Source organism: Arachis ipaensis, chromosome B2, assembly GCF_059453495.1.
Source record: "Arachis ipaensis isolate K30076 ecotype BB chromosome B2, ASM5945349v1, whole genome shotgun sequence".
NCBI classification, from domain to species: domain Eukaryota; kingdom Viridiplantae; phylum Streptophyta; class Magnoliopsida; order Fabales; family Fabaceae; genus Arachis; species Arachis ipaensis.
The window spans coordinates 73,442,632-73,452,833 of NC_142437.1; the positions used below are offsets into that span (position 1 = coordinate 73,442,632).

At 40.1% G+C, this 10,202-nt stretch overlaps 1 non-coding gene across 1 annotated transcript; it reads right to left on the reverse strand.

Moving 5' to 3' along the window:
* Nucleotides 1-5,730: 5,730 nt before the first annotated feature.
* Nucleotides 5,731-5,838, reverse strand: LOC148574389 (small nucleolar RNA R71). The gene has a single exon (XR_015906670.1). It is a non-coding gene; the product is annotated as a small nucleolar RNA R71 (small nucleolar RNA).
* Between the last annotated feature and the right edge of the window lie 4,364 nt (nt 5,839-10,202).

The following is a 10,202-nucleotide window of genomic DNA, read 5'->3' on the forward strand; positions in this document are numbered from 1 at the left end:
GGGTGGCGTTCGGCGGAACCTGGTAGGCGTATGAATGAAAGTGGGGCAGAGAGATGGCTGGGGGATGGTGGTGGTGGCGGCTGACGCGGCGGTTGATGGTGGTTGGCGCGGCGGTGGTTGTTCGGAGGCAGGGGGTTTCGGGTAGGTTAATGGGGGTAGGGTATAAGGGGGAAGGAAGGGAAGGGGGGGCGTGGGTGGTGGGTGGAGGCGCGGTGGTGACGGCGGCGCGATCAGGGTGGTGGTCGCGGAGGGGGCAGCGGTGGTGGAGGGAAGAAGAGGAAAGAAGAAGAAGAAAGAGAGGGAAAGAAGAAGGGGGTGGCGTTTGCGGTGGGGTCTGGGTGGTCGACGGTGGAGTGGTGGTCGGTGGTGGTGGCTGGAGGTTGGTGGTGGTTAGTTGCAGAGAAGAGAGGAAGGAGAAGGGGGTTAGGGGGCGCGAATGGGTAGGGTTTCGCGTGGCTGGGTGTTATTGAAATTGAATCCACGCGATCGCGTGGGGCACGCGGTCGCGTGGGGCACGCAGTCGCGTGGCTGGGGTGGAATAGAGGTTGACGCGATCGCGTGAGTGATGCGATCGCATGGAATGGGTAAAAGGATGAATGACGCGGTCGCGTGAGGCATGCGACCGCGTCGCTGGAAATTGTGCTAAACGCACAATTCCAGCGTCGTTTTAGCGCAACTCTCTATCTCCTTTGGGGTGTTGTGCAATCCTCGCAATGCGATCGCGTCGCTCACGCTTTCGCGTGGGATGGGTGTTGTGCAAGTGACGCGATCGCGTCAGAGACGCGACCGCGTGGGTCGTTTTGTGCGAAACGCGCAACAGACGCACAATTCCAGCCCAACTTTCTGGGCGTTGGATCCTTACGCCAATTTCCAGATCACGCAGCCAAGTGAATGACGCAGACGCGTGGGAAGTGTTTTTCGCAACTGACGCGATCGCATGAGTGATGCGGTCGCATCCCGTGCCCTTTCTTCCTTTTTTTATGCAGGTATGCAATTATGCAGTATGCAATGCGAGTGAATAATATTCAGGTTCAATTGAAAAGGAAATAAAAAATAAATAACACGAAATAAAACTGAAAAAGGAACGACCATACCATGGTGGGTTGTCTCCCACCTAGCACTTTTAGTTAAAGTCCTTGAGTTGGACATTTGGTGAGTCCGTTGTTATGGTGGCTTGTGCTTGAACTCATCCAGGAATCTCCACCAATGTTTGTAATTCCAGTAGCCTCCGGGATCCTAAACAAGGCACGTAAAGCTTCTGAGCAGTTTCAAACAGGTTCTCAGGCTTCCAGTGTGCTGAATGTCAGAACAGACTCCAGGATCCCGAACTTTGCTTTTAAATCTGCCTCCGTCTTGATCTATATTTTTCCATCCGTGCGGTTTAGAAAGTATATTCTCACCATGGTGACCAAACATTTTCCGAGATCCATTCGATTGATCATGATGCCAATCCGTGCACTTCGAGTTGATGCGTGAAACCTTATTGAACCTTGTGCACCAGCTCTGAGTACGAGCCATTTCCCTCTTACTCTTAAAGCCGCAGAGAGCTCTAAGCTGGCCATCTGTTTCAAGCAACCCATATTCAAGTGGAAAAATAAAGCTAAAGGTTAAGGATTGTGCCCACTTGAAGCTTGTATTGGGTGGTAATGGCCTTGGGATAGGTGTTTGATGAGCGGATAATTTATACGCTTTTTGGCATTGTTTTTAGTATGTTTTTAGTAGGATCTAGTTACTTTTAGGGATGTTTTTATTAGTTTTTATGTTAAATTCACATTTCTGGACTTTACTATGAGTTTGTGTGTTTTTCTGTGATTTTAGGTATTTTCTGGCTGAAATTGAGGGATTTAAGCAAAAATTAGATTCAGAGGTTGAAGAAGGACTGCTGATGTTGTTGGATTCTGACCTCCCTGCACTCAAAGTGGATTTTCTGGAGCTACAGAACTCAAAATGACGCACTTCCAATTGAGTTGGAAAGTAGACATCCAGGGCTTTCCGGCAATATATAATAGTCTATACTTTGGCCGCGTTTAGACGACGCAAAAGGGTGTTGAACGCCAGTTCTATGCTGCAGTCTGGAGTTAAACGCCAGAAACACGTCACGAACCAGAGTTGAACGCCAAAAACACGTTACAACTTGGCGTTCAACTCCAGAAGAAGCCTCTGCACGTGTAAACTTCAAGCTCAGCCAAAGCACACACCAAGTAGGCCCCGGAAGTGTATTTATGCATCAATTACTTACTTCTGTAAACCCTAGTAACTAGTTTAGTATAAATAGGACTTTTTACTATTGTATTTAAATCTCCGGATCATCTTTGATCAGTTTTAAGCGATCTTAGACTTTCATGGGGGCTGGCCATTCGGCCATGCCTGGACCATTATCACTTATGTATTTTCAAACGGTAGAGTTTCTGCACTCCATAGATTAAGGTGTGGAGCTCTACTGTTCCTCATAATTTAATGCAAAGTACTACTATTTTCTATTCAATACAACTTATTCCGCTTCTAAGATATGCATTCGCACCCAAGAACATGATGAATGTGATGATTATGTGACTCTCATCATCATTCTCACTTATGAATGCGTGCCTGACAAACACTTCCGTTCTACATGCAACCAAGCTAGAATGAGTATCTCTTAGATATCTAATACAGGGGACCGAGTCTGAGTTATTAGTAACCTTGTCTGTGGTATTCCGCGTAGGATCTGGGAAGGGATGGCTGTGACGAACTTCAAACTCGCGAGTGCTGGGCGTAGTGACAGACGCAAAAGGATAGTAAATCCTATTCCAGTATGATCGAGAACCTCCAGATGATTAGTCATGCCGTGACAGAGCATTTGGACCATTTTCAAAGAGAGGATGGGATGTAGCCATTGACAACGGTGATGCCCTTACAGAAAGCTTGCCATGGAAAGGAGTAGGACTGATTGGATGAAGACAGCAGGAAAGCAGAGGTTCAGAGGAATGAAAGCATCTCTATACGCTTATCTGAAATTCTCACCAATGAATTACATAAGTATTTCTATCTTTATTTTCTGTTTATTTATTATTATTATTCGAAAACTCCAAATCATTTGATATCCGCCTGACTGAGATTTACAAGGTGACCATAGCTTGCTTCATTCCGACAATCTCCGTGGGATCAACCCTTACTCACGTAAGGTTTTATTACTTGGATGACCCAGTGCACTTGCTAGTTAGTTGTGCGAAGTTGTGAAGTCATGTTTGGACCATGGTATTGTGCACCAGTTATTGGCGCCATTGCCAGGGAGAGAACGAACAACAAATTTTACAACCTCAGAGTAACAATTTCGCATACCAAGTTTTTGGCGCCGTTGCCGGGGATTGTTTGAGTTTGGACAACTGACGGTTCATCGTGTTGCTCAGATTGGGTAATTTTCTTCTTATTTTATTTTCAAAAAGTTTTCAAAAATTTTTCAAAAATATTTTCTTCTTTTTCGTTTTTCCCAATTAATTTTCGAAAAAAAAAATATTTTCAAAAAAATAAAATATATTTTTCTTCAGAATTTTTAAGAATGAATTCTAGAGTTTCATGAAGCATGTAGAAGCCTGGCTAGCTGTAAAGCCATATCCAAATTCATTTGGACTGAGGCTCCCAAGTCATCATTAAAAGAGCAAGCTAGTTGTTGCTAATAAAATTTGTTATTGTATGACTGATTTGTATCTTCTAAAGCTTGGTTGGCTATTAAGCCATGCCTAACCCTCAGATTGGAGCTTTAGACTAAGAGTACAAGATTCCTGGAATTCATATTAAAAATTTTGGAATCCTTATTTTTCTTTTTCACATTAATTTTCGAAAAAAAAAACAAAAAATTTATAAAATCATAAAATCAAAAATATTTTTGTGTTTCTTGTTTGAGTCTTGAGTCAATTTTTGAGTTTGGTGTCAATTGCATTTTTTCTAAAAAAATTTTATGCATTTTTCGAAAATTCATGCATTCATAGTGTTCTTCATGATCTTCAAGTTGTTCTTGGCCAGTCTTCTTGTTTGATCTTCATATTTTCTTGTTTTGTGTTTTTTCTTGTTTTTCATATGCATTCTTGTATTCATAGTGTCTATACATGAAAAATTTCTAAGTTTGGTGTCTTGCATGTTTTCTTTTCTTGAAAATTTTTCAAAAATAAGTTCTTGATGTTCATCTTGACATTCAAAGTGTTCTTGGTGTTCATCTTGACATTCATAGTGTTCTTGCATGCATTGTGTGTTTTGATTCATAATTTTTATGTTATGAGTCTTTTTCATGTTTTTCTCTTTCATCATTAAAAATTCAAAAATCAAAAAATATCTTTCCCTTTTTCACTCATAAATTTCGAAAATTTGGATTGACTTTTTCAAAAATTTTTAAAATCTAGTTGTTTCTTATGAGTCAAATCAAATTTTCAATTTGAAAATCTTATCTTTTTCAAAATCATTTTCAAAAATCAAATCTTTTTTTTCATTTTTCTTATTTATTTTTGAAAATTTTAAAAATATTTTTCAAAAATCTTTTTCTTAATTTTATATCATATTTTCGAAAATATCATCAACAATTAATGTTTTGATTCAAAAATTTCAAGTTTGTTACTTACTTGTTAAGAAAGATTCAAACTTTAAGTTCTAGAATCATATCTTGTGATTTCTTGTGAATCAAGTCATTAATTGTGATTTTAAAAATCAAATCTTTTTCAAAACTAATTTCAATCATATCTTTTCAAAAATATCTTTTTATCTTATCTTTTTCAAAATCATATCTTTTTAATCATAACTTTTCATATCATATCTTTTTCAAATATATTTTCTAACTTCCTATCTTCTTATCTTTAAAAAAATTGATTTTCAAAATTTGTTTCAACTAACTAATTAACTTTTTGTTTGTTTCTTATCTTTTTCAAAACTACCTAACTAACTATCCCTCTCTAATTTTCGAAAATACCTCCCTCTTTTTCAAAAATTCTTTTTAATTAATTAATTGTTTCAATTTTTAATTTTAATTTTAATTTTATCTTAATTTTCAAAAATCATTAACTCTTTTTCAAAAATTATTTTCGAAAACTTCTCTCTCCTCACCCTTGTGTTTGGATTCTCCTCTCTTCTCTTTCCTTACATTACATTCTTTTCTTCTTCTACTCACAAAGGAATCTCTATACTGAGACATAGAGGATTCCATATTTTCTTTGTTATTCCCTTCTTTGTCATATGAGCAGGAGCAAGGACAAGAACATTCTAGTTGAAGCAGATCCTGAACCTGAAAGGACTCTAAAAAGGAAACTAAGAGAAGTTAAAATACAACAATTTAGAGACAACCTTACAGAAATTTTCGAACAAGAAGAGGAGATGGCAGCCGAAAATAATAATAATGTAAGGAGGATGCTTGGTGACTTTACTGCACCTAATTCCAATTTACATGGAAGAAACATCTCCATTCCTGCCATTGGAGCAAACAATTTTGTGCTGAAACCTCAATTAGTTTCTCTGATGCAGCAGAACTGCAAGTTTCATGGACTTCCATCTGAAGATCCTTTTCAGTTCTTAACTGAATTTTTGCAGATCTGTGATACTGTTAAGACCAATGGGGTTGACCCCGAGGTCTATAGGCTTATGCTTTTCCCGTTTGCTGTAAGAGATAGAGCTAGAGTGTGGTTGGATTCCCAACCCAAAGATAGCCTGATCTCTTGGGATAAGCTGGTCAAGGCTTTCTTAGCCAAGTTCTTTCCTCCTCAAAAGCTGAATAAGCTTAGAGTGGATGTTCAAACCTTCAGACAGAAAGAAGGTGAATCCCTCTATGAAGCTTGGGAGAGATACAAGGAACTGAACAAAAAGTGTCCTTCTGACATGCTTTCAGAATGGACCATCCTAGATATATTCTAAGATGGTCTGTCTGAATTAGCTAAGATGTCATTAGATACTTCTGCAGGTGGATCCATTCACCAAAAGAAAATGCCTGCAGAAGCTCAAGAACTCATTGACATGGTTGCTAATAACCAGTTCATGTACACTTCTGAGAGGAACCCTGTGAGTAATGGAACGCCTCAGAAGAAGGAAGTTCTTGAAATTGATACTCTGAATGCCATATTGGCTCAGAATAAAATATTGACTCAGCAAATCAATATGGTTTCTCAGAGTCTGAATGGAATGCAAGCTGCATCCAACAGTACTCAAGAGGCATCTTCTGAAGAAGAAGCTTATGATCCTGAGAATCCTGCAATTGCAGAGGTGAATTACATGGGTGAACCCTATGGAAACACCTATAATTTCTCATGGAGAAATCACCCAAATCTATCATGGAAGGATCAACAAAAGCCTCAACAAGGCTTTAATAATGGTGGAAGAAACAAGTTTAGTAATAGCAAGCCTTTTCCATCATCCACTCAGCAACAGACAGAGAACTCTGAACAAAGTACCTCTAATTTAGCAAACTTAGTCTCTGATCTATCTAAGGCCACTCTGAGTTTCATGAATGAAACAAGGTCCTCCATTAGAAATTTGGAGGCACAAGTGGGCCAGCTGAGTAAGAAGATCACTGAAACCCCTCCTAGTGCTCTCCCAAGCAAAACAGAAGAAAATCCAAAAGGAGAGTGCAAGGCCATCGACATAGTCAACATGGCCGAACCTAGAAAGGAAGGGGAGGACGTGAATCCTAAGGAGGAAGACCTCCTGGGACGTCCAGTGATCAACAAGGAGTTTCCCTCTGAGGAACCAAAGGAATCTGAGACTCATCTAGAGACCATAGAGATTCCCTTGAACCTCCTTATGCCATTCATGAGCTCTGATGAGTATTCTTCTTCTGAAGAGAATGAGGATGTTACTGAAGAGCAAGTTGCCAAGTACCTTGGTGCAATCATGAAGCTGAATGCCAAATTATTTGGTAATGAGACTTGGGAAGATGAACCTCCCTTGCTCATCAATGAACTGAGTGATCTGGATCAACTGACATTGCCTCAGAAGAAACAGGATCCTGGAAAGTTCTTAATACCTTATACCATAGGCACCATGACCTTTGAGAAGGCTCTGTGTGACCTTGGGTCAGGAATAAACCTCATGCCACTCTCTGTAATGGAGAAACTAAGAACCCTTGAGGTACACGAAGCCAATTTCTCATTAGAAATGGCAGACAAATCCATGAAAATAGCTTATGGACAAGTAGAGGACATGTTAGTAAAGGTTAAAGACCTTTACATCCCTGCTGATTTCATAATCCTGGATACTGGGAAGGATGAGGAAGAATCCATCATTCTTGGAAGACCCTTCCTAGCCACAGCAAGAGCTGTGATTGATCTGGACAGAGGAGAATCGATCCTTCAATTAAATAAGGACAACCTTGTGTTTAAAACTCAAGGATCTCTCTCTGTACCCATGGAGAGGAAGCATAAAAAGCTTCTCTCACTGCAGAGTCAACCAAAGCCCCTACAGTCAAACTCTAAGTTTGGTGTTGGGAGGCCACAACCAAACTCTAAGTTTGGTGTTGAACTCCCATATCCAAACTCTATGTTTGGTGTTGGGAAGTCTCAACAATGCTCTGAACATCTGTGAGGCTCCATGAGAGCCCACTGTCAAGCTATTGACATTAAAGAAGCGCTTGTTGGGAGGCAACCCAATTTTTATTTATCTAATTTTATTTTTATTTTATTGTTCTTTCATGTTTTATTAGGTTATGATCATGTGGAGTCACAAAATAAATACAAAAATTAAAAACAGAATCAAAAATAGCAGAAGAAAAATCACACCCTGGAGGAAGGACTTACTAAACGCCAGTAAGGAGCATCTGGCTGGCGTTCAATGCCAGAACAGAGCATGGATCTGGCGTTGAACGCCCAAAACAAGCAGCATCCTGGCGTTCAGACGCCAGGAATGCACACTGAGGAAAGCTGGCGCTGAACGCCAGAAACAAGCATAGAACTGGCGTTCAACGCCAGAAACATGCTGAACGCCCAGAACAAGCATCAATTCGGCGTTTAAACGCCAGAATTGCATGTAAAGGCATTTTACATGCCTAATTGGTGCAGGGATGCAATTCCGTGACACCTCAGGATCTGTGGACCCTACAGGATCATCTCAGCATCTGTGGACCCCACAGGATCCCCACCTACCTCCACTCATACTCTTCCCTCTTCTCAATGTTCATCCTCTCTTCCCAATAAACACCCTTCCCCAAAACCCTTGACCAATCACCTCAAGCTCTCTTCCCTATTACCTATTCACCACTCACATCCACCCACTCTTCCCCATAAACCTACTTCATACACCCCACCTACCTTCAAAATTCAAAATCACTTTCCCATCCAAACCCACCATAAATGGCCGAACCTAACCCCTCTCCCTTCACTATATAAACCCCTCCATTCTTCTTCAATTTCACACAACACAACCCCCTCCTCCTCTTCTTGGCCGAAACACATCTCTCTCTCCCTCTCCTCCATTTCTTCTTCTTCTTTATCTATTCTTTCTTTTCTTGCTCGAGGGCGAGCAATATTCTAAGTTTGGTGTGGTAAAAGCATAAAGCTTTTTGTTTTTCCATTACCATGGCACCTAAGACCAGAGAATCCTCTAGAAAAGGGAAAGGGAAGACAAAAGCTTCCACTTTCGAGTCATGGGAGATGGAAAGATTCATCTCCAAAGCCCATCAAGACCACTTCTATGATGTTGTGGCCAAGAAGAAGGTAATCCCCGAGGTCCCTTTCAAACTCAAGAGAAATGAGTATCCGGAAATCCGACATGAAATCCAAAGAAGAGGTTGGGAAGTTCTAACAAAACCCATCCAACAAGTCAGAATTCTAATGGTTCAAGAGTTCTATGCTAATGCATGGATCACTAGGAACCATGATCAAAGTAAGAACCTGAACCCAAAGAATTATCTCACCATGGTTCGGGGAAAATACTTAGATTTTAGTCCGGAAAATGTGAGGTTGGCATTAAACTTGCCTATGATGCAAGGAGATGCACGCCCCTACACTAGAAGGGTCAACTTTGATCAAAAGTTGGACCAAGTCCTCATGGACATATGTGTGGAAGGAGCTCAATGGAAGATTGACTCAAAAGGCAAACCGGTTCAACTTAGAAGACTGGACCTCAAGCCTGTGGCTAGAGGATGGTTGGAGTTCATCCAACGCTCCATCATTCCCACTAGCAACCGATCTGAAGTTACTGTGGATCGAGCCATCATGATTCATATAATCATGATTGGAGAGGAAGTAGAAGTTCATGAAGTCATCTCCCATGAACTCTACAAAATAGCCGAAAAGCCCTCCCCCTTAGCAAGGCTAGCTTTCCCTCATCTTATTTGCCATCTATGTTACTCAGCTGGAGCTTTCATAGAAGGAGACATTCCCATTGAGGAAGAGAAGCCCATCACTAAGAAAAGGATGGAGCAAACAAGAGAGCCCACTCATGGAGCTCAAGAAACACGTGAGGAAGCTCATCACCAAGAAATCCCTGAGATGCCTCAAGGGATGCACTTTCCTCTACAGAATTTTTGGGAGCAAATCAACACCTCCCTAGGAGAACTAAGTTCTAACATGGGACAACTAAGGGTGGAACATCAAGAGCACTCCATCATCCTTCATGAAATTAGAGAAGATCAAAGAGAAATGAGGGAGGAGCAACAAAGACAAGGAAGAGACATAGAAGAGCTCAAGGACATCATTGGTTCCTCAAGAAGGAAACGTCACCATCACTAAGGTGGACTCATTCCTTGTTCTCAAATTTTCTGTTTTTCGTTTTCTTATGTTAAATGTTTATCTATGTTTGTGTCTTTATTACATGATCATTAGTGTCTAAGTGTCTATGCCTTAAAGTAGTGAATATGAATCCATCACCTCTCTTAAATGAAAAATGTTTTTAATTCAAAAGAACAAGAAGTACATGATTTTCGAATTTATCCTTGAACTTAGTTTAATTATATTGATGTGGTGACAATACTTTTTGTTTTCTGAATGAATGCTTGAACAGTGCATATGTCTTTTGAAGTTGTTGTTTATGAATGTTAAATATGTTGGCTCTTGAAAGAATGATGACAAGGAGACATGTTATTTGATAATCTAAAAAATCATAAAAATGATTCTTGAAGCAAGAAAAAGCAGTGAATACAAAGCTTGCAAAAAAAATGGCAAAAAAAAAAAGAAAAAAAAATAGAAAAAGAAAAAGCAAGCAGAAAAAGCCAAAAGCTCTTAAAACCAAAAGGCAAGAGCAAAAAGCCAATAACCCTT